The sequence below is a fragment of the Cebidichthys violaceus genome, unplaced genomic scaffold (genome assembly GCF_023349555.1).
Source record: "Cebidichthys violaceus isolate CVI_PGR_0920_01 unplaced genomic scaffold, fCebVio1.0.p SCAF_1, whole genome shotgun sequence".
NCBI lineage: Eukaryota > Metazoa > Chordata > Actinopteri > Perciformes > Stichaeidae > Cebidichthys > Cebidichthys violaceus.
This window is the reverse complement of record NW_027176262.1, coordinates 18,344,089-18,366,968: the sequence shown is the minus strand read 5'-3', so window position 1 is coordinate 18,366,968 and position 22,880 is coordinate 18,344,089. Positions and strand designations below refer to the sequence as shown.

The window sequence follows — 22,880 nt, the reverse complement described above, 5'->3', positions numbered from 1 at the left end:
TATCTATCTATCTATCTATCTATCTATCTATCTATCTATCTACCTGACTATCTATCTATCTATCTATCTATCTATCTACCTGACTATCTATCTATCTATCTATCTATCTATCTATCTATCTATCTATCTATCTATCTATCTATCTGACTATCTATCTATCTATCTATCTATCTATCTACCTGACTATCTATCTATCTATCTATCTATCTATCTACCTGACTATCTATCTATCTATCTATCTATCTATCTATCTATCTATCTATCTATCTATCTATCTATCTACCTGACTATCTATCTATCTATCTATCTATCTATCTATCTATCTATCTATCTATCTATCTACCTATCTATCTATCTACCTATCTACCTGACTATCTATCTATCTATCTATCTATCTATCTATCTATCTATCTATCTATCTATCTATCTATCTATCTATCTATTATTTTTCAGTAGTTGTTAGTATTATTCCTGGCGGTCGAATTATTAGGTTAGTGTGTCAGAGTATTCACATCCCATTACATTCAGTCACATGCTGCTTCAGTGTTTACGGTGTGGATAAAATACACCACAGTAAGTGAACAAAACTGCTCTCTCTGTACATGATGAACTGTGGTCAGAGGGGTTTTAAACCATCAAAGGAAAAGACAGAGCATGCTGTGAGAGAACATCTCTGCTCTTTCCGCTGCATCTGAACTCGGCTTGTCTCCTACATCGGACGTCGCTTACACTCTTCACACAGCAGGCTGTTTTGTTTTTTTCTGTTGCTCCCATTAACTTGTTGCAAAAGCAAGTCAAATTGCATTAGCAAGTGGATGAGGGGATGAGCTGGAAGCGCTAATGGTACAGTACAGTTGGGCACTTGTGTGTCTGCCACAGCTCCAGGGGTTTTGACTGCAGACAATTAATAAATCATGAGACTGTACAACTAAATCAGCCGCCTGTGTCACTGGACCCCTCCTACTATATCTCGCTCTGTGCAGGGGACCAGAAAAAAGGTTCATTTAGATGAGAGCAGAGCCAGCTTTGGTGCTGTGCAGAACGCTTTAGAACGTAGCTTGTTATGTGTTGAACCAAGCTGGAAGGGTTCCACATTAAATCACCGTCAAATTTGAAGGAGACAGCTTGTGTCAGTTCAAGTCGTAGCTCATTCACTGCCCATCTTGGGCTTGTTAGAAATTCAATACGATAATTTATCATCTTTCAACTGAATCACATCGTGATGAAATCAGATATCGAGATGTTGTGATGCACAATTACATGATCAAAATGTATACGCACATACCAACTCAAATTACTCAAAAAAAAGATTATTTTGCACTTGAGTTTGTAGTTCGTACTTAAGTTATTTAATTTACACAGGAGTATATAAAACCACGTGGTTATTTCATATAGATTACTTACTTATTGATTTACCAGAAAGCATCGAGATATGAAATTACCTAAATCGCGATGGAAGCATTTGACAAACAGAATGTGATGATCCAGATTTTTATTTTGTCTTGCCATTGCAGTTGTGCTGCATTCACTTGCCTATAGAGCAGTCGGACAAAGTTGCAGCTCTTAGATCTGCTGCTCGACAGTGTTGTGTTCATGTGTTTCTCGGTCCTAAAAACAGATGATAAACAAACTGTGACAGTAAGGAGGCTGCAGCTTTGCATGCTCATCACGTGTTAAGTGACGTTTCTGTGCCTCCGTGGTAAAGTCGCTGCTCTCTTTGGGCAAAGATGTGGATCATGCGAGAACACAGTTTACGAAGTGACATGTCTTTGAAGGATCGCTTCCTGGCGAGAGTCTTCCGTTTCTTATTGCCACTTCAGAAAGAAACAGGGTGGTGGGGGGGGACTAAATGCTGCACGGATATGAAATCAAACAACTCCAGGGTGAAGATAAATGGAGTTTGACCAAATCAAATTGAGGATTCATGCTCACTGAGATGGATTACCTCGCGCCACGGAAGTTGATTTCCATGCTGTACGAGCAAGAACGGCAGCCACTTGCTTCTTCTTATTGTTGAGGAATTCTTGTTTTGATGCATATAATACACAAATGAGTGCATATGTGATTTTGCTGTTAAGCAGTTGAGCAGAGAGACAGAGAGACAGAGAGAGAGAGAGAGAGAGAGAGAGAGAGAGCGAGAGAGAGAGAGAGAGAGAGAGAGCGAGAGAGAGAGAGAGAGACTGTGATCTCCTGAAAAGCATCGCGCTTCATTGAGCTGCAGGGAAATGCTTCCACAGACCTTAATGGTGTTTTTTAGTAAACAGCCGGCACAATGAATCCTCTGTTCCTCCTACAGAATTCCTCCTCTCAACGTCAACAGTTGTAATATTAAAAATCACTTTTCTCTACTTCTCTAAGTCTGCACTCTTTCCCTCCTTTTCTCCTCCCTCCCTCCCTCGCTGTCTTTCTATGGTGAAGAACGTAGAGTCAGTTTCTCCTCTTTTTTTCTCTTTTGTTTCCTACTCTCTTTGTGACCTCCTCCCTCCTCTCTCTTGTTCTTGTTGCTGTGTGTTTTGTGGGATTACAATTCTCAGTTTTTAACTTGCCTCGCTGGCTGCAAAAAGACAAAATATATATATAGAAAAACAGCAATAACTGTCTTTATCTGTTTATGTGTTCCTGTATTTCATTTATAACGACATTACAAGTAACCCATCCTCTCCTCCTCCTCCATCCTCTCGCACTGAACTATTTCCGACCTCGTCGGAAAGATAATCTGTGCTTTTTTTTTTTGCCCCGACCTTGAAGGCAGAAGGATGGCTGTGGTTTGCTAAGAGCCTCAGTTTTACTTACTGGTTCCTTTTACCACTCCTCAACCAATCTCCGCCCCCGACCCAGATTCCTCTCCCTCCTCTCCCCCCCTTCACCGTCTCCCTCAGAAGTCATACGGCGGTGCAACCTTTAAAAGAATGCGTTTGCCCAAGGGTGAAGTTGTTGTGTGATGTTGTTTGTGGTTGAGAAGTATGGATGGACTAAAACAGACTTTTAAGTAGTTTAAAAAAACAAAATTAAAATCTTTCTTTCAAATAATCGTTTTAGCCAGCTAGCTCTGGGGACGGCAATGACGGTCGGTCCAAAGATTTGGTCCAGACTCAAATATCTCAACATCCATTGGATGGATTGCCACTTACAGGATGAATGCTAAGGACATTGCTTTCTTTCTAGCGCCTCCAGCAGATCAAAGTTTTCACTTATCCTGTGAAATATTTCAAAATCTAATAGATGGATTGGAAAAAAATTGGATTAGGAAAAGAAAAAGTCAAGGACAGGAGATGAGACGGGACCAACTGGAAAGAGAGAAAAGACAAGAGAGTGGATTTTTCAAAGGACAGGGAAGAAAGCGAGGTGAACATAAAGTAGGGGAAAGAAAAGAAAGGAGAGGTTGAGAGGAGAGGAGGACGATAGGAGACATGATGGATGGAGTGGAAAGGACAGAAAGATTTAAAAAAAAAAAGGAGCTTCAGAGGAGGGTGAATGTGAAACAGAGAGCAGTGATGGCGTAATTCAGCTCTCCAGAGGAGTTCTGATAAACAGCACTTAAGAGCCTCTGTGGTTAAGTAATCACTGTGATTAGAGGCCAGAACGGCTACAGTGGTGCTGTAGAGAACAACGCTAACAGCTAACCTGACTGAGCATCGACACCCACTGTATACGTCGTCACATTATACTGTAACATAACATAACATGGCATAGGATGATAATATAAGATAGCAGAACTTAACAACACACTGTAGTCGTGTGCAAAAAAACCGCAAGTTGTCGTAATTTTGGAAATGTTGTGAAAAGAGGATTTCCACCAAATGGATGTTGCTTTACAGGTCTTAGGGACAGGTCGTATTTTTGTGGGTTTTTCTGAATTGTTTGACTTCCTTTGTGTAATGTATGGGGCCCTAGCTGGCAGTTGATAGTAACGTCATAATGCCTTTATGCAAATTTTGCAAATATTGAATAACTATTTATGTAGCAGTAAAATTGTTCCGATTCATCCGAACAGCGAACGGTCAGTAAAATTACAAATCTGCCCTGTCGTTTTTGTTTCATGCTTCGCACAAGCTGCAGCTTATATTGACATATGAAGTGATTTTTTTTCATCTGATATTGTACATAAAAATGAAGAAACTGTCTATCTGTCTATAGACGAGGATGTCTATCGACTTCCACGGCTCTGTTTCAACACTACGGACAGCGCCGCACCTACACGTGCACCCTCTGCACGCAAGTGACAGATACATGTCAAATGGCATAGCAGCAGTCAGCGAGAATAGATGACGGTGGCCAATGTCGTTGAGCTCGTGTAAAGTACACATTTTGAGAAAAAGAAACAGTTCAGGCTTTTAGTCCTAAAAATATAATATGTGACTCTAAAAGTGACCTGCCCCACCCGTATTCCGTGGTTTATGCTGGAGACTAATGGGCCACAAGTCTTCAGGCTTCAGCTGTCCATTGCTTTTAGCTAATTCAATTTGAAGCAGCAGAAAATACAAATCACAATTTCACTATGGTGCTGGCAGACTCAGAGCAACATTAATATTAATGTGTTTTTGGCTACCTGAAAGCGATGAGTCCAAATTCACGCTCCGTTTTGTCTCTACTAACTCCACCCCCACTATAAAACACTGTTTCTTTAATTGTTAGTCGCCGATACTTTTTTTTATGTTAAAGCACAAAAATTATGCACTAAAAAAGCGGCAATTACACCTATACCAAATCATTTGATTGACTGAATACCTGAGATATTGATTATTTGAACTTTGATTCCTGGAAAGTTGATCTGCACTTTACCCTTATTGTTTTTACTAAATAAAACAATTGAGACACCATGCAATACTAAAACCAGAATGTTTAAGTGTTAGCACACATTGCTGGAGTAATCGATCCACCAGGGCTATTATCAACGCATAACCGGCAAGTTGACCAACAGTTTAATCTCCTTAAATGAATAAATGAACCAAATGAACACACACGTTGGGGTGATGGGATGGACAAATGGATTCTTTTCATCCAGTTCAGAGAGAGAAACATCAGCGGCTAGCCTAATTGGATAATTGTTCCTGAGACACAGAGAAGTGTCGCGATTCTGGTCTCTTAATTAGAGGGATGACTCATAGGCGATCGCTGGTGACAGTGGTTTGAGTCACACCCACCCGTCCACACACACACACACACACACACACACACACACACACATACACACAGAGCAGAGGCCTGTGGTGAGTGAAGCTAGCTACACGCTTAATTGGAGGTCTCTGAGAAAGAGTGGTGTTTTTGTGGCGGTGTGTTTAATCGTGGGCGACTCTGCTTCTGTTTTCCAGCTCATTTGCATCGGCAACAAAGCCTCCTGCAAAGCTGTGCTTCGTTTGTTGTCATGCAGATAAGACAATTATGTGTTTTCCCCAAAGTCTGTTTCTTTACAGCACTTTAGAAATACAAGTTAACTACAAACTTATCTGTTTGACTTTGAAACTTTGCTGTGTTTTTATTTCTACTGTTACCATGTGTGCTATTCTTTTCTATTCTTTTCTTGAAAGACCTTTTAACTTGCCAGACATCAGCGAGGTGACGTTTCACTGCTCCATCACTTCATTCATGAACTGACTCACGATGAGAAAATGATTAGCTCCTTTTAATTTTTGTGTGAAAGGGTCAAGAATTATAAGTTTTCAATTAGTATCATTAGGAGTTTTTCTTTAAGAATGAACGGAGGTGATTATCAGACTGTGTGTGTCTCTGTAAGTTTCAGATAATTTCATCCTTTTAGAAATTAATAAAAAACTGGACTAATAACTCTACGAACCAGTCAAGTTGCAGTTTACATCCACGTCTGTTCAAAATGACATCAGTACATCTTTTTTATCCTATTAAAAATTAGGGTGAAATAGTCGTACTTAGTATGTGAAATCTTATATTATGGCCAGAAACAGGTTTTGGAAGTCACGGTGACTATTGGCCACCAAATTCATTCTTTAGCCCGAGTGGATGTTTTTGTCAAATTTTAATAAACTCCCTCCAGGGGCTCCTGAGATATTGCATTCACGAGAATGAACCGGACAGACGGACTGCATCCGGCCACGGCTTTCATCTGCGCAGAGGCGTAAAAAAAAGTCAATCATCCAAACATAATGGTTTTATTGCTCTGATTGGTTCCGTCTTTTAGCGAATGCCTCAAGTTAGACTCGTGTTATTGTCAATATTCCACACCAACAAAAAAGCAACAACATGCATACGTCTAATTGTGTGTTATGTGGCTGTATAAATGTTATTTATGGTGCTGCTAGATTGCTACTAGACCGCCCTGTTATTACAGGTGCATGCAGGAGAGCAAACAGCTTTGGACCACAGTGAAAAGTTTGTTTTTGAAAGGCTAAATATAAAATATTTCGTTAGATAAAAACATGCTGTAGCTTTTGGAAATTATTACTTCCATCCTTTGTCCATACATTTTGACTTGTGGACTAAGGACTGAGATAATCCCAGAGACGAGGACACAGTGCAGCACCACACGCTCAATGTTATGAGTGAAGCTTCGACCCTTCAAACTGTTCAGTACGGTCCCAGTTAGTCCTTTCTATAGCCGGAAAGATGTCCGCTCTCATTAGCAACGAAAATGCTGAAGTATTTATTTGTCGATTCTTTGGTTTTCAACCAAACGACAGAGAACGTGAGCACGGTGATTTGTAATCTTAAAAGTCACCATCCAACTCTACCACATGAGCAATCAACCCTCAATCCTTAAGATAACAAATTATAAAAGTGACTTTCAACAGTGGTGAGACAGTACGAGGGCAGTCACTAGTTCATTGATTTTATCTCAGCATGCCCATTTGTAAAATAGCGCTATACACTGTGGCAACTTATGGCAGATATTTATCTCTATGTGCGTCACTATCCTTCAGCTTTTTAGTTATTGTTCTTCTGAAAGAAACATCGCCAGTAGGGGAATTTCGTCAGAAGTCAGTTTGTTGGTGCATTTCTTCAAATGGAAAAATGGATCCTGGTATTAATAAACTTTGAAAGCCTTCCCAGAACACAGCAGTGTGAGTCTCTGTAATGCAATGCAACGGAGCAGGTCTTCTGTGTGTTGATGAAACGATACGGCCGACAGCCTGCAGACGGGAAGGAGGAGATTTAAACAAACGGGAGGGAAAAAGAAAACGTGTTTGTGTGTGTGTGTGTGTGTGTGTGTGTGTGTGTGTGTGTGTGTGTGTAGGGGGTGTACAGTGATCAGAAGTGTGTGATAGACTCTCTCTCTCTTATTCTTGTTTGTGTAACTGCTGACACTCTGACGCCGCATCTAAATGCACCCAGGACGTGATGAGGTCACCGCTGTCTGTCTGTAAACACTGTGAGCCCTGTCAGACACACACACACACACACACACACACACACACACACACACACACACACACACACACACACTCAGATGTCTCCAGTGCGGAGACAGTAGCAGCACCTGCGGCCAACAGAGGATCGATAACATCTCATTCTCTCTCTCTGCTTGTCTTTCTTCTTTCTCACCCATTAAACCTCTCTCACCATCTCTCTACCCACTTTCCTTTTCCTCTCTCGTTCATTCTTCTAACCCTTTCTCTCCTCCCCTTTCCTTATTTTTTTTTCAAGATCAATGACTTTCTCCTCTATTTTTCTTCTTTACTTCTCCGCTGTGTTTGTGTCTCATCGTTCCCTCTCGTAATATTTATTTTCCACCGCTTCTCCTCTTTTTGTCATCTCTTTTTTTTTGTCTGGATCTAAAATTACACTGTATCCATTTGGCTCTCCCCCTTTTTCCATCTCTTACATTATCACCACTCTCTTTACACTTCACTCATCTCCCTCATTTTCAATCTCTTTCACCCCCCCCCCACCCTTTACTTTTCCTTGATCAATATTTTGCTCCGTCTCTTATTTCTCCCTCCCATCTCTCTCTCACGCTGCCTAAATAACACTTGGTACTGTGTTGTGTGCTAAAAAGACTTTTATACCTTGAATTTTAGCATATGATGAATTGGTTGCTGTACATTTCTTTCTCTTTGGCCTTATTTGGTTGGTCCAGACTGTATGAGGGCTGTGCTGAGCTCTTTCCATTTTCAATCTTGCTCTCTTACTTTTTCCTCATCGGTTGCTGGTTTGAATCTAAAAGCAAGAAAAAAAACGATGTAGAAGACATTAAGACGGGTCGAAGAAATAAAACAAATGGATGTGCACACACAGGATTTTAATGCTGTTGTAAGGCTCCTCCTCAGTCACTCTGATGGATTTCAAAAGGGAAACACCATCAACAGAAGTCGAGCAGGTTCAACGGATGAGCCACTGCCCTCTTGAGTCAACACCTCACTGACGTTAATGAGGCTACTCTTTGTCTTCTTAGTGTGCAGGCGTAGAGCTTTGGGTCGAGAGGCTTTGAGACAAAATGAGATGCAGCTCTTGCTCTTAAAACCATATGAAAACAAAGTTTAATTATTTAAGCTACAGCTGAGCATTAATCCACTACTACTATCTAACTACAATTTAGGGGATAGAATCAGGATGGTTATTTGAAGGCTTGTTGAGGAAGAGGATGAAGATGTTGGAAGGGAATCCGGATGAACGTCTGATGATGTTGGCTATTTAAAGTGCTGTTTGAAGGAGAAGCTATCCCTCTCGATTTCAATTCAACATGCTTAATAATGTTCATAAAATCAAGAAAACAGCATACAACAATTAACGATCGACCCTTCCTTTGTGTGTGTGTGTTTGTGAGAGACTTTGGAAGCGTGTGTGGATGTTGTTTGTGTGTTTTTCTCTCTTCATCAGTCTCTTCCCCTCTCTCTCTCTACTCAGGTCTGCACCTGTCGGCTGTGTTAGTAACGTAGTATTGAATATGATTTGTTGAAACTTCAAACATCTCAGAGGATATAAATGGGGTTGCTGCAGCGGCAAGAAGAAATACTATACCTGTGTGTGTGTGTGTGTGTGTGTGTGTGTGTGTGTGTGTGTGTGTGTGCGTGTGCGTGTGTGTGCGTGCACGCATCTCTACACCTCTGTGTGCATGATTGTGAATGTCAGATACATTGTGCTGACATATGGATGAGTAATGCGCAAAATGTCTTATATGATTACTGTCCCGTGCAAAGAGCAGCAACATTATTACAATCCGCAGAGTTTAGTCTGGATTATTAACAAACAATTTCCTGTTTACACGTCCAGAAACCTAATGAATGAGTGAGTCCAATTAAAAGGCTCCCCTGGTTCCACCAGCTAGTAGCTCTCTACCATTTGGTGCTGAGCAGGCAGCGTACAGTGTGTTGATCAGAGCTGAAAACAGCTCCATGTTGGGGCGGATTCTTAGATTATAGATCAGTCCACCTATATATATATCAATATCTTAACCCTCAAGCGATATATACAGATAAAACACTTCAGTACATTTCATCTTCATGAAAAGTGAACTAAGTGCAAATACATGGTAAAAAGACAAATGTGAAAGAAAATCAATAAACGTAAACATGGACAGTCACAGAGACACGCTTTCTCCTAAAGACTGTCATCTACCAAACACCATAAAGGTCTGAGATGCTAGAATTGAATTGAATGGAATTGCTGGAGGGAAACCAGCTGCAGCTGGTGTTCTGTTGAAAACCTCATTGGAGTTGAAATCTATATTAACTTTGAACACCCGAGGCTCTGCGTGCTCGCCTCCAAACAAGACGAGAGAAACCCACACAGGTAAGTTCACACATGTACCGGACAATATATAAAACATCTACATCTAATGAGGTCAAATTAAAATGAAAGATTGTCTGTTTTGTGTACCAGTAGTACTCCAAGGGATCAATTCTGTTTCTCAGGAAATGGATATGACTAAACATTGAGGTAAATATTGTCATCGGATCCAGAGGAGTACTGTCGCTGCTGTCAGCAAAAATGAAATTGTCCTGTACTTGAATCTGTATCCAGACCTATTGTACTTCATCCTGCAGTGTGTTGTTGTTGTTGAAGGGATCGTGTTTCAGAAGCAACATAAATAAAGCTTGTTATATATATAGATTTAAAGGACCCAAGAGCTGTAAAAGTCACTCAACACAACTTTAAATAGTGTTTTGGTGACCACCGGTCAAGTTTTCAAGGATTTATTATTGTTGGACTGACGGACGGCGTGGAGACGGAGAGCACGTTTTCATGAAGGGCCGTTCATTTAAAAAGTCTAGTCTATTGATGCATATACTGCATGTTGAGTCATGTACAGTTTATGGTAGCATGGTCAGATTAGAAATAATGAAGATTTTAAAACTCAATTTTCTTGCAGTAACATTCTTCAAGATTTAAGATCAGGTCATAAAGTAGGACCCACCTTAAAGTTATACTCAGTTTTCATGAAATCAAAACCTATATTTGATACTGGTCTATGCTTTTTGCAGTAGCTATTCAGTGTATTTGTACCCAGTAATTACCTCTCTGAAGTCAATATTAAGGGGACACGAGGGATTCACAGGAAAACAAAGCATACGTGTTATTACGGGTAGGTAAACAGCATATTCCGATTGGATATTCTGAATTTGGCCTTATACCGATTGCATTATGGGGAAATATCACAATTCCAACCATTTCAAGAAAAAGGTTGAAAAAACAAAAAGAGGGAGGCTGGGTTCACACGGTCGAACGAGTCCGCCGTGGACACGAACTGGCATCTTTTCCTTGGTTGGTGTTCTTCGCTGAGTAGCAGTGCATTGACGATGTACATAGTGCTATCCAACATGGCAATGTGTCCCCTCTTAACCTGCTCTCCACAACATAATCTACGCTCCGCAAGAATGTTTCGCCGAGTCAGTTTTAATTTGCTGTGACTTATTTTTTTTTCCACGATGGCAGCTTGGTTGATTTGTTGAGCGCTCCCGATTTAACCTCACTGCTCGGAGACTGACCGCCAGCTAGTGCCTCAACCAGGCTGACAGAGAAGCCTGTTTGTTATTAATGGAATTCATAAGATACTGAATAATACTGAGAGGCATGTTGGTTTACAAAAGCCTTCTCTATTCTGCCAAGAAGAGAGTTCGAGCATTCCTCTTTTTGGTGCATATTTTATTTTAGTGCCCATGATCCTGTGACCAACCGCATAAACAAGTTGCACCATGAGACAAATGCATGCACAGTTCTAACAAATAACATGATCCTATAATATATAATATATTTAGATCAGTGACACATTCACCTTAATTGTATATATTTTCTATCCTATACGTTTCTCTTCTACTGAGTGATTTTAGATTGGATTCAACTTTATTGTCATTGTAAAGGTACTGAGACATTTTAAACAGTGTGATTCATCCATAACTCAGCAAAGTTGACGTTATTTATTTTGCACTGCAGTGGTTATTGTCGTGTCTCATCTAATGCACTAGCAGCCAGTGCAGGGTTAAAGTTACAAGATTATGAAAGGCTGAGTTCATAGTAATCATCACGATAAAAACACCATAAACTGTGACAACCACAGAAAAGAGACCCAAACAATGTGTTTTTTGATGTTAGGTCTGAGACCAGAGCATGACTTGACTAATACTAATGACTATGACTAATACTAATCAGGTTTTGTTTGGTTTTCATCACAGCTGTTTCCTCCGTTTGACCCTAGTCCTCCTTGAATCCTTGCTATATTTGGTCACATCTTGCTGATTGCCTGCACCTGTGTACTGTGTTTACAGAACCACATTAAAACATTTACGTTTGATACAGCTGATCGTGTGAATGTCTTCTTTTATAATCATATCACAACAACAACACTTTGTAAATGTGACTTGGAGCCCTCGTGCTTCTCATCTACATAAATTGACTTCTTGTCTAATATTTCTTGTAGATCAATTGGTTCGCTAAATAGAATAGGTTGTTTGTTAACTTTTTTATCACGGTTCAGTTTATTCATACCACACATATTGGACCACGTTTGGGTTGCCACTCTTTCTTATTTCTATTACAAATATTCAAGATCAAACGGTAATTTCGGATCTGAAAGAAGTTGTGTATCAGCCAGTGTTTTTTATTTTTATTTTTGACAGATATGTGTAACCCATTTCAGCTGGAGTTCAAAAGAGGAAAAACATTTTTAACACTTCAACCCTCTGTGTCCTCATGTCACTCGACACCACTAACCAGAATAGAAGAGACCAATCAGACGAGAGGAGACAAAACAGGAAGCAGCCACATCCTGGCAGCAGACTGGTGTTGGCAAACGCACACTCGTGCACACATACGTACACGTTTCTTCTTTAAAACTATTGAGGTCTCTCTTTGACATAAAACTTTCCATGGCCCCTAACTCTACCCCTTTTACACAATATGACTAAACCCAACTGCTGCAAAGTCTAACCTAAACCCCAGAACCACGTCAGGACCCTCACACAGACCTCTGAAGGACTGAGAACCAGTCAACACTTTATACAAATGTCCTCACTTTCCAGGTCCAAAAAACTTCAACTTCTGGTTGTACTATTATTATTAATTACATTTAAACCTTTCTTTTTGACCCTCGTTGGTTCATACACAAAAATTGAAATTGCACTGAATGCTTCGTTTAATTTGTATTTGTTCTAATTGTTCCCAGTTATTTCAAACAAATGCATTACATCACTTGCAACATAAGTCCCACCTGATGGGTTCAATAATTTTTTATGTTGTATATTTTTTTAACATTTTCATGGATTATTGTGTTACCAAATCAGGTCTGGCTGCTACGTAGGTGTTGTATTTACTTTTTTGTTTGTGTTTCTGCATATTGGTGGGTGGACATTCTAGTTAACTGCTATCTACACAACCACACTTACCACTCGACTCGACAGAAATTCACACAATCATATGTATGCTCCCTCTCTCACACACGCACGCACGCACGCACACACACACACACACACACACACACACACACACACACACACAGAGCTCCGGTGGGATTACTCTGGTAGGCAGCGCCTCAGAAATGAGTGGAGGTTTTCTGCAGCCCATCATTAAAACTGCTGATACCTCCACATCCAAACCTCCACTGGAATATCATTTGTCTGAGGTGCAGCAGCCGAGGACAAACCGCCGTGTCCCACCGACATGGTGCAAAACACTTCAGACATCCACTGCACAAGTAAGACAGCGAGCAAACGCACGATCTTGTTAAGATCCGTTCTAACTCCCTAATCGACAAACACGGCAGCTTGGTCAGTGGCCATACGCTTCCAATTCTGACGCTCTAGGTACCCTACAGCATCCGTTTCAGACTCAAGGAGACAAGCTCCAGCTCATTACATGCATAAGTCACTTTTCAAAATTAACTTCCAACGTAGTTTTACTTACATTTAGCTTTACTTATATTTAGGTTTACTTATGTGACAAAACTTCAGGGCTTCTGAGAAGATAGTGGTTTGGGTTTAATAAATATGTTTGTTACGTAAAATAACTACGCTTGTTACGCAACTGGCATTAGTAAATGTCACGGGGTGTGGTGGTGGACCCAAAAGCAGACATGACCAGAGATCTTGAGGGAAAACAAAAGGGTTTAATTCGGGGTAGACACAGCGGGGAGATCCAAGGACGAGGCAGGGCAGGCAGACTGGTGAACCGGGAGGATGAACCAAACTACAGGCGCAGGAAGACGAGGTGAGAACAAGGCAAACAGAACTCCGAATACAATTTACACTGCGCAAGAACAAACAGGAAACCGAGGAGGGTGAAACAACAATGATCTGGCAGAGAGTGGATGTGTGGAACCAGGGTAGATATACTGTTGGGTGATGAGTAGATGGAAGGCAGCTGGGTCTAGGACTGGGCAGGTGAGTTGAATACATGTAATCAGAAGGGAGCCGGGAGGAGACCAGGGCGGAGCCACGCCCAAAGCACACACACACACACAGACACAGAAGGCGAAGCATAATCATGACAGTAAAGTTCGAAAGTTACACAACAAAACTACAGTTGAACAACTATACATTGACTTGGTTTCACAGGGGACACAAAGAGCAGTCTCCTGGGTGAAAGTCCTGTGTTTGTTTGACCTGTTTACCCTTTATTCTCACTTTTGCGCTATGTGTACTACGTTCATGGCGTTGACTAATACGAACACAAATGGGTTTACATTGGATAGTTGAATTGTTAGTTGAAAGCCTGATGCATCACATACAGTCGCTGAAGGGTGCCTCGGTGCTTCTGTATCAGACCCCGAGGGGCCCTGACCGAGTATTCGGTATTTGACGCATTGGGAGTGAGACCGGGTTGCAAGATCAGTTATGACTTTTTTTTTGGTGGGAATCGATGATCAGCTGCTTTTGATAAGAAAATAACAATGTATGCAATTTGTAAAAATGGAAAATGCCTTCTCCCGCACACGTCACAGGACCAAAAAGAAAACATGAGCACGCCCATAAAAACATATGGTCAGAATTCAGTGGTTGAAGATGGACTGTTTGGGGACACTGAGAGTAAAATGACACAATCCTCTTTTGTTTCAGCCGTGAGAAAGAAGTTCAAACAAAACTTGAAATTTGAATTGAATTTGCATTCGTCAATGTGCAATGCAAATTCTTTACTTCATAGGCCTGGGGAAAAAAACAACACCAAATGCTGACATTGTGGCCAAATGGATCAAAGAATCACCATATGGAAAACAAAACTTGCCGTGCCATCCAACACCCTTTCAGGTACACTACAACAACACAGGTGCTCAGCTAACAGAACACAGTATCATACATCATGTCCTGTGTATTGGCTGCTGCAGAAAGTAAATAAGTTAGTCATCCACACACACACACACACACACACACACACACACACACACACACACACACACAAAGTGCCCCATTAATTTCTCTCCAGAAGTACAGTAACAAGCTCTGGTGATCTGATCAAGGCCAAATTAGGATTTGTCCAATAAAGCACGATGCGGGAAACGTCACAGGAAAATGTGACACTTTTATTGAAGTCATTAATTTTCCCCGCGGGGCGTCAGGTCGGGCTTTGAAACATGGACGGCTGCACGGCCACCCGAGCATGAAATGAACAGCCAGGATTAACTACCTGCAGCCTTTGACTTCCCCTCTGTCTCTCTGCCTCAGGCACTGGGCTGCTATTGTCTTTCCTGTTCAGTTTTCTTCAACTTACTTCTTTCCCTGCACTACACATTCATGTTTTCATTTCCTCCTACAAGCCGATAACTCTCTCAGTGTACCAGATGGTCAGAGTGTCAAGTACAGACAAGCTGGATGCATTAGGAGGTTAAGGGGTAGCAAATGAGCCTATGCACAGGGCCTTTGTAGATGCACCGTAAGCTTTCGCCAAAACGGAACATGTTGAGGCTGCGGCAGCTACGATACCGTGTGGAGACGTTCCGGGTCACAGTTGTAGTCTTACCTCTAAGCTAGTAAAGATTGCTGATAGTGAAGACAATGAGGGTATGTATCTTCTCCTTTTCAGTAACACTAGGCAGAGTTCTTGATTCCCACAAAACAGAGTGTAGCAGAAATGCAATTTTAATGTGACTTGGAGGAGAAAGATGACATAATAACGAAACAGGAAGTGAATAAGCAGGTTATAGAAATGTCTTGAGAACCTCAAGAACTTTTGTCTTCCGCTCTTGTAATTTCCCCACTTTGTGCTGCAATGATTATAGGTCAGGTTGACAGTGTGTATAAAAAAAACAATTGACCTAACTTGTTAAATACCAAATACTTGGTCAGTGCCACTTGATGTCTGATACCAATCAATGTAGGGCGTGCAGTAAGGGAGGACTTTCACCCAGGATACCGCTGTTTGTGTTCCGTCTGAAAACAAATCAATGTTGACTTATTTTACCTCAGTTTTCTTACCTCCAATTTCTCTATTTGCATTGTAAAAATGTGTGGGTTCCAGCCTGGGGATTGACTTTTCTTTTGCATTTTAGTTGAAACTTTTTTTATGGTTTCTAGGTTTTTTTCTCTACTTTGTATTAACGAGTGAATAAACACTGAAATTTACTACTAACGAGTATAGATTTCTATTACAGTCATTTTTTTTTTAAAGGTAAAGACATCAGAAGAAAAGAGGCTATGACAACAATGAGAGGAGATATTGAAAAAAAAAAAAAAGATGTTCCCGTAATAAAGTCTGGCGAATTGTTGGCTGATTCTCTACACAAAGGATCAAAGCCCCTGTTATTGTGTGCAGTACACCTTGTATGAATTACCAATTCCTTATCAGGCTGTCTTTGTTTCTTTTTATGACTTTGTGTTACTGTAAACAGGCTGCTAGTCAGAAGTGGATGTAAATAGGGCTGGTTGATTGAGTTTAGGCTTCCTGGAGCCCAATATAAAAACAGGAAGTGAGACACATGAAAGAGGTGCTAAATCTTAAGTGTCTGCTGTATATTGTAGAGTGATATGAAGTCTGCAGTAAGTTACCCAGTCTGGCACAGCACCTTAAATTCCTGAAATATTTCTCAGTTATTCATGTGACAAAGCAGGAAGGAACACTTTCAGGCTGTGAACAAGGGCAGGTATGAATCTAGAAAGTCTTGGAATAGTTGTGAAATTCAAATCTGTACTGAAGTTAGATCTACAAAGACAGTTAAGGAAGGAAATGGTCTGGAGTTTTGTTTTGATACCTGTCTTTCTTTTCAGCCATAGCTGTTGTAGTGGTGGAAAAAGGTCTGGAAGTTCAAAGTCAGCTGTTTTGTGAAACAATCTGTTACAGCAGCTGCTACTTGAGAACTGTGTGTGGAAGCTCAGCATAGCAGGAACTCAAGCCCCAAACAGTGCTCACATTGCAACACATAACGTAAAATGATCTTTGTCTAAATTTATGTTTGTGTACTTTCTATCCTCGGTGCCTCATTCAGTCATCCCTCTTCCATTCATGTTCCCATTTAAAGTAGACACTGATGAAAGACATAACATTACTTGAGCCCTATGATTTCTGCAATTCGTAAAACAAGGATGGAATAAAGGAATTTGCTGAAAATGGAAGCAGCTGTAAAATGCTGACTATTGTGGAACTTGCCAAAATGTGGATGCAATTTATGAAAGTCAGGGTTTTCCCGAGCATTATGATAATTTTTTTTTCAAAGCACCCAAAGCAAACACATTCTCACTTCCTACTCGTCAAAGAGCGACACTTGGTCAATGCCTCTTGGCGTCAGAGTTTGTCGCACGATGTACCTCACTAGTGTTAGTTTTCAAGATGTCATGACGGCATGTCAATATAAGCTCATCCAAGTAAGTGTCCTTTCAAAATAAACTTCTGCCTTCAAAGGTTAGGTTTAGGCAAAAACAAACACTTGAGGAAGGTTTAAGAAAAGAGCGTCGTTGACGTCAACTAGACTGACTAGTGACCAAAGTCACTACAGAGTGACTAACGACTAACATGACTAGTGAGTGACAAACGAGATAGATTATGATGATAAAATGTGCTTCTATCTTAAAACAAAGAAGTCTGAAGTAGAACAAATTTGGAGGGATGTACATCAAATTTAGGTGGTGGAGTTTCAACAAAGTTGGTGTCCCTGAGATAGACACACTCACAATATGGCAAAAAATGTTACGGTGTTCTATCTGAATGTTAGATATTATATATATATATATATATATATATATAGTGTAGAGATTAAATAGTTCAGTCTGTGTGAATGAAGTGGGCACTTGGTGGAGGAGAAACTTTCATCCATCTCTCCTTCAATGTCCTAATCTCTCTCTAACATCGCCTCTGACAAATTAGATTTTGTTTGCTGTCTGTTTTGGGAAATGTTTTATGTCACAGCTTTCAGTAGATTGTTCATGTTCAGGAAGACAGAAATAAACAGTACTTTGTTTCCCTTTTTATACCTTATCTTTATTTTTAAATCTTTGCTTCGGTCCTTGCTTTATTACATTTTCTCTTGTTATATTTCTGTCCATCTCTGTTTCTTTTATCTTTCTGTCTTGCGTTTTGCATTCTCTTCTTACTGTTATTAAGATTCTACAGTGTGTGTTTTTTTAATTAATTTCCACATATTTTCTTTTTTTGTCTGTTTAAAAGTGAACATACATGATTCAGAGCAAACACTTTTGCCTTGGTTGGCGCTGTTAGCACCGTTAGCTGCGAGCCGCCGGCTAAGTTGTCACCATTTTGAGAGGCAATAGAAATGCTCCCGATCTTGTATGGATGGGCTTCTTGCCTACAGACATTGACACATTGCCGGATGAGTGCCGCTCACTTGCAACTTTTCTGACGCTCACCACTACGGTGCCACTTGCTTGCCACGGTCAGTAGTTGCACTCGCAGAGCCAAAGCTGAGATGACAGGGAGTTGTTGTGCAGTAATGTGTACCCACCAGAAAAGATGGATGGAAAATGGGTAATATTCCCAGGGCCAGTCTCATGACTCAGCTCAGCAGCTGACGATGGGCTGGAAGCTGTTATCATGCGGACGCTCTGTGTCTTGTTGTACCCTGCTGCTCTCAGCAGCGCCGTCATCTTGTCTAACATGTATTGCGGTGACGGTCTGTTTGTTCGGGCTGCGCCATAACGGCAACACATCCTGTCCTGATGATTATTTTCACTGATATGCCTTCATGTAATCCTTAACTTTCTCACTGGTGACCTGTTCTGGAGAAACTTGACTCACCCAGAGAGTTTCTTTTGTTGATCCTCACTGAATAACGGCTCAGTGGTAATATGAACGGTTCGTCTCCTAGTGTTCCACTTGACACTGATCGCAAAATGACATCATCTTTAACATTAACACAGATCCCTCCATAGAATTTTCATTTCTATCAAAGCATATACGGGCAGTTGAGCAGTTACTAGGGACGGCTGAATGAAAACGTTCTTGCATGAGCCCCATGGTTCTCGAAATGTGTGTAAGTACATTGAGCATCTTTAGAAACCAGATTCAAATTCCTTGTGATTCTGTTCATTCAACACTTTCTTACTCCCAAAACCCCAAAATACCGACGCTTAGTCAATGGCCTCAAGCTTTAAACTCTGATGCTTTAGGTACCCCTCTAGTCAGTTGTAGATGTGTCAGGGACAGCGTGTCAGTTTCTGCTTGTTGCAGTGCAGTGTCTTTTCAAAAACTTCCAACAGTTTTTTTTTTAGGTTTACTGGCGCAACAAAACTACTTGGTTAGGTTTAGGAAAAGATTGTGGTTTGGTTAGAGCCTGTAACATGTTCCAGTCACCTTGCTGGGACCAGTGCTGGTCAATATGACACACAGCATGCAACAATTTCCTGCTGAGCTTTACAAATATGACACAGGTGAGACTGTATGACAGACATGTTGGTCCCTGCTGATGACATATACTGACTGCTGCACTTTGCTGACTCACACTCTGCAGCGACATTGAAGTCAGATGCCACAGTAGTAGCATTTTACTCCTAAGATATTTTCAAAAACTGATTACCGTGCTGGAGACTGAGCCTTTTTTAATAATACGGTCTGGTTGTTTGGTCCAGATATACCCAGTCATCTTCACTGTAATCTAATCTGAAGTCACCGTCTGATGTGACTCACCTGCAAATGGATCCGGACTTTGATGGATTGCTGTAATAACTGTCACCGCACCGCAGGTGATAAATGTCTGTCAGCACTTCCTACAGAGAATTTCAGCAAACTGCTGAGCAGATCGTTGGAACTGAAGCAAATTATATCAGCAAACTGTGAACTAAGTGAACTTAATTCTAACAATTACAGCATGGGTTCTTAAAATTCTTGAACACAATTTTTAGAATCCAAAATTTGTATTATGTACATGTGATATATCTATCGATAGATCACACACTCAATCTGTGGTCATAACAGGACACCAATTACTACTAATGACCAGATTGCCATCATCCTCAGCTACACTGTAAAGCTAACATAGCACCCTAACATGCTTAACAACATGGCTTTACTGTCACCTCACAGAAAGAAGGGCCCGGGTTCAATCTTCGATCCCTGGTTGGGCGGCCCTTCTGTGTGGAGGTTGCACGTTCTCCCCATGTCAGCGTGGGTTCCCTCCGGGTTCTACGGCTTCCTCCCATCGTCCAAAGACATGCACCTTAGGTTAATTGAGGACTCTGAATTGCCCGTAGATGTGAATGTGAGTGTAGTTGGTTGTCTGTCTCTGTATGTGCTCTGCCATAATCGACCTGTCCTGGGTGAAAACTGCCTTCGTCCAATGTCAGCTGGGATCGGCTCCAGCCCCCCCCCCCCTGAACAGGATAAGCGGTTCGGATAATGGTTGGATGGATATGTAGATTCAGGAATATCAAGAAGATGTAACACAAATAAAAAAAATATTATTTAATAATGACAGAAGTTGTAGACGTGGTGGGATTGTTATTTGTAGTGATTATCATGGAAACAACAGCCCGTCCTCACATTTTAACTACTACTGCAGCTACTGTACAGCCTCGACTCTCATACACAGGAAAGGGACTTTTGTTTTTTTAGTTAAAGACTGTTAGCTCTGTCAGCACTGTTGCAGTCATTTGAACCGTTAACTCTGTGAGCACCGTTAGCTGCAAGCCGTCAGGCTCAGCCGTCACCAGGTTGCTCTAAATTTCAATTTTTTGCACCTTTAAAAAGTTGATTGGACCAATGTTAGTGGGAGCAGTAGTAGCATCATGTTGTATTTCACTGTAACTTATGAGAACACAGTCCACTGTACAGCTGTAGCCTTTAGCATGACTGACAAAAGAGTAATTTCATTAGAAGCCTGACATGTCTAAATGAGATTTGTGAAATGTTTTACAGCTGGTTGAGGACTGCAGCCAGTGGCATCGATCAGCGACCCTCATCCTGCCGTATGTCTCTGTGTAACATGAACGCTGGTGTTACAGACAGTGGCCTGCTTCTATGTGGCAAAATATGTCTGAGCTCGCCATAGATGTTGTGTTTTCGCCAACAAATACAAAGGGGTAACGCTGTGACTATCACAGGGATGTCGTTTTTCCAAGGCCTCAGACGAGCTGCCTGTGAAGGGCAGCAAACAGCAAACTCCCAATAGATCTGTTTGGGGAACTATGGTGCATGAAATCTTGTTTGGACAGAGGGGCCACAGGGTGCAGGTTGGTCCTGACTACGGGTTTGAGTGAAACATGGCGCTTTTGATTCAGCTTAAGCCCACGGACTTTTCCTTCGTAAGCTCCCGTACAGAATGGAGCTGCTGCAACAACAATCTCTTAAATGTCTCTTAGGTTCTGGCTTACTTTTCTGTTAAAAGAAAAAAATAAACTTTCTACACATCCAAAACTGCACTTACCCAGGAGTGCTGAATGATGAAGCCCACTTGATCATAAATTGGAGGTGTGTGGCCGATTGTTTATCATCAGCAAAGGCAATGCCCCCTAAACACTATATAAGTTACATCCGTTTTTCCCAGTTTGTGCGTTGGCATGTTATGTTGAACACACTGAACAGCTGGTTGTATGTTTCGGGGATGGTGTCGTCGGTGAAGCCATATCCAAGAAATTTCTGGCGAGATAGCTCTGTGAGTGCATCTCACAAGCCTATAGGCAGGCAGGAAGGGACCCGCCCACCTCTACCGGGAGGCCCTGTCGCTTGCTGGAAAAGGTGTAGGACAGCGTAGCAGTTGGTTCGTGTTGCTTTATATACTGCAGGTACTGCATGTATTCAGGGAGGCACGTCCTGATTGGTGAATGCCTGCTCGTGATTGGAGGAGAGAATTACCCATAGAGTCCAGTAGAAGGCTCCTCCTGTGCTTGTAGAACAGGGGTTACAATATTGTAACCTTCGCGACATTTAGATGATGTGATTGTAAGGTGTTTGGGAGAAGCATGTTTACAAGAGTTAAGCTGTTAGTGTTTATTGATGCGTTAAGTTGTTGTTGTTTTTGCTGTAATAGTGCTCGGGGGAATTACAGTAGGAACTGTTAAAGCAGAGCAGACTCCCACGAGCCCCGTAGGAGTTAAAAGATAACAAACTACAAGCATCAGCCATCTGGAGGCTTCTGTGTGCATGAACGAACAGTTGCTCAACTGACTGAGGTGTAAATCAACCTATGACATTAGTTCCTGCTACACCAAATACTCTCTGAAGGTCTTAAATTCAAATTGCGCTTGAAAGATAAAGGTACAAGAGCACACAGTACACACAAACACAGGGTGGATGCCAAGTTCAGCCTGACCCAGTCACTGTGTCTGCACTTTCTGTCATGGAGATGATAAGTCAACGTTCTCCTCCTCTCTCCTCCTGCTGTGTTTATTGTTGCGTGGTTCGACAGGATGATGCCGAGGCTTTTCCCACCACACTTATGGGAGCTGACACCGAGCCACCCTCCCTCCTGTTTACAAGTCATTACGACAGTCGGGGCCCCTCTGGGACGCCCGGCTCAAACTCGGAGCCATGAGGACAGGAGACGCAGCCCAACTGTCGTCTCTGACGCTGTTGGCAACCATGACTGTTTCACATTAGATCGTCTCCAATTCCCTGAAACTTGACACGAATAAAAACCTGAAATGTCAGTTAGGTGGGAGCGACCAATTACATTTTTGCAGTTTTAGTGAAAGGAGAAGGTGAGTGAAATGCTGCAGCATGCCGCTTGGTAGAAAAGTGTCCTAAATTATGTAAATGGTGTGGACAAAATGTTAGAAACACCTCTCTGTATAACACAAAAAAGGACTTTCTTATTAGACTGCATTAGGTTTAGTTTGGAGGACCCGGTAAACTGACAGTTGCGTGTATAATATTACCTAAGAATGTTACGTTATAAGAAATGTTGAAGTCAATACCAATATCAGTGAAATACCCTATACCCAATTGGATAGCACAGTAAAATACAAAAACAAAACAATAAACCCCATGTAGTCCAGCACACACTCCTTTATTACCTTTTGCATAATTCAAATGTATTATTAATCCCTGATGGTCTGCCTCAAGTTTTTCACCAAAAACAAAATTTTTCTTTACATTTAAAC

At 41.3% G+C, this 22,880-nt stretch overlaps 1 protein-coding gene across 2 annotated transcripts in view; it reads left to right on the top strand.

The window, feature by feature from the left end:
* The window catches only part of gpr4 (G protein-coupled receptor 4), a 44,691-nt gene that overhangs the window by 1,168 nt on the left and 20,643 nt on the right, over positions 1–22,880 (top strand). The gene's annotated exons all lie outside the window — the stretch shown is intronic.